At 44.1% G+C, this 2,817-nt stretch overlaps 1 pseudogene; it reads left to right on the plus strand.

Moving 5' to 3' along the window:
- Positions 1 to 747: 747 nt before the first annotated feature.
- LOC102475837 (eukaryotic peptide chain release factor GTP-binding subunit ERF3A-like) overlaps positions 748 to 2,817 on the plus strand; it is a 3,869-nt pseudogene continuing 1,799 nt past the window's right edge.

Consider the following 2,817-nt stretch of genomic DNA (forward strand, 5'->3'; position numbering starts at 1 on the left):
GAGGAAGAAGGGGGGAGGAGGAGAAGGAGGAGGAAAGGGAGGAGAAAGAGAAGGAGAATTTTTCTGACAGTCAAGAACAGGGATAACTCACATTCTCTCAAGGAGTCTAACTTCCCCTTCCCCCTTTCCATGGAAGATGACAAGAGGATAGGCGAAGACTGACGCAAACCAAGTGAAAAGTGGTTTTTCAGACCTTCTTCTGAAGGAACTTTTCTCTCAGCTTCCAGTGACAGAGGCCACACACTTCTGAAGCATATACAAAGGGATATCAGCAATAAAGAAACAATTTGAGCTGTTTGTCATATTGTTAACTATATAGAATGACTACTAATAGTTGAGGAGGAATGACTTCCGAATGATAGGTAGGTAAGGTACAGGACATACACACACAAGTCTGGCCTACCTGTGCACTACGAACACTATATTTCAGTAAAGATAGCTACACTTACGTGTGTTGTGTTTTGTGTGTGTGTACTTATTAGTTACTGATGACACTATAAGATGGCACCTACCATCATTTTTCAGATTAGAAAGTCAAGCAGTTAAAGGTTTGACTGTCCAAGGTTGTAGAGCTAGTAAATAGTGGAGCCACTCCCTTACCCCTTTTTTAAAAAATAAATATTTACTGAGCGCTTTCCATATGTTAGACATTGGTGTAGGCACTGGAGATACAGCAATTCAAAAACCAAAGACCCCTGGGGATGGGGCTGGCAGGTAGTGTCATGGTTAAAGGAGCTGGGCTCCCACATGGAATTACCAAAACCTAAATCTGGGGTTGCACCTCCAGGTGTTCCTTAAAAAAAGAACATATAAATTGGGTCTGCCAAGTGGCATGGTGGTTAAGGGTGCTGGACTTCCACATGGCCAACAGTAGTTCAAGTCAAGTCCTGGACCTGGCAGCTGGCTTTCTTGAGAGTGCTCTCTCTCTCCTTCCCCCTCCCTCTCTGGCCAAATTAAAATAAATAAATAAATAAATAAAGTTAAACAGAATAATTCTTTTAAAAAAATAAATAAAATAAGATAAAAAATAAATGTAGTATTTCTTTTCTTTTCTTTTCTTTTTATGAGAGGTTTTTGCTATAGGGCGCGTGTACTCACCAGAGAGAGACAGAGAGACAGAAAGCAAGAAATCACCCCCCGGGGCGGATGGCCACACTGCAATCCCTTCTCCTCCGTTCTCCTCTCGGGATCTTGGGCACACACGTACACGCGCCCGGTGTGAGTTTAAGCTGCTACTTCATGGGAGTACAGTGACATAGCCATTACGCTAACTGCTGGTCCCTAAATGTAGTATTTCTTGGGCATGTAGATGCTGGCAAGTCTACCACTGAAGGACAAAGAATGTATTTGACTGGAATGGTTGATAAAAGGACACTTGAGAAATATGAAAGAGAAGCTGAAGAAAAAAAAGAGAGAGAGAGAAATTTGGCACCTGTCTTGAGCCTTTGACACAAATCAGAAAGAACGAGATGAGTGTAAAAACAGTGGAAGTGGGTCGTGCCTATTTTGAAACCAAAAAGAAGCACTTCACAATTCTAGATGCCCCTGGCCACAGGCGTTTTGTACCAAGTATGATTGATGGTGCCTCTCAAGCAGATTTGGCTGTACTGGCAATCTCAGCTAGGAAAGAAGGATTTGAAACTGGATTTGAAAAAGGAGGGCAGGGACCAGCAGGTAGCGTAATGGCTACGTTGCTGAACTCCCATGTAGCCAACCATGGTTCGAGTCCGGACCCGGTGGCTTAAACTCACACCGGGCGCATGTGCGTGTGTGCCCAAGATCCCAAGAGGAGAATACAGGAGAAGGGATTACAACGTGGCCATCCCCTCTGGGAGTGATTTCTCACTTTCTCTCTGTCTCTCTCTGTCTTTCTGGTGAGCGCACGTGCCCTATAGTAAAAATCTCTCAAAAAAAAAAAAAAAAAAGAAGGCCAGATAAGAGAACATGCAATTTTGGCAAAGACAGCAGATGTAAAACATTTACTTGTGCTTATGAATAAGATGGATGACCCACCAGTAAATTGGAGCAATGAGAGATATGAAGAATATAAAGAGAGAAACTAGTGCCATTTTTGGAAGAAGTTGGCTTTAGTCTCAAAAAGGATATTTAGTTTATGCCCTGCTCATGACTGACTGGAGCAAATCTCAAACAGCAATCAGCTTTCTGTTCTTGGTACATTGGATTATCATTTATTCCATATGTGGATAATTTGCCAAACTTCAATAGATCAGTTGATGAACCACCCAGGCTGCCAATTGTGGATAAGTTCAAGGATATGGAGACTGTGGTCCTAGAAAAGCTGGAATCAGGATCTATTAGTAAAGGCCAGCAGGTCATGAAGATGTCACACAAGCACAACCTGAAAGCTCTTGGGATACTTTCTGATGACGTAGAAACGGATTCTGTAGCCCCAGGTGGAAATCTCAAAATCAGACTGAAAGGAGTTAAAGAGGGGCCAGTAAGTAGTGTGGTGGTTAATGGCGTTGAACTCCTGTATGGCTGACTATGGTTCGAGTCCCAGACCTGGTGGCTTGCTTTCTCACTTTCTCTCTCTCACTCTCTTTCTCTCACTCTCTCTCTTGCTCTCTCACTCTCACTCTGTTCCTCTCTGGTCAAATTAAAACAAGTAAATAAATAAAGTTAAATAAAATATTTTTTTAAAAAAAAAAAGAAAGGAATTAAAGAAGAAGAGATTCTTCGGCGCCGAGCGAGCGAGGCGGCGGCGGGCAGAGTAGGCCCTGCACCGGCCCCCCCGGGCCGGCTGCGGCCCCCGCCACCCCCGGGCCCCGCGCCAAGCAAGGCGGCGGGGGCCCGGGC

Source organism: Tupaia chinensis, unplaced genomic scaffold (genome assembly GCF_000334495.1).
Source record: "Tupaia chinensis unplaced genomic scaffold, TupChi_1.0 Scaffold000527_1, whole genome shotgun sequence".
NCBI lineage: Eukaryota > Metazoa > Chordata > Mammalia > Scandentia > Tupaiidae > Tupaia > Tupaia belangeri.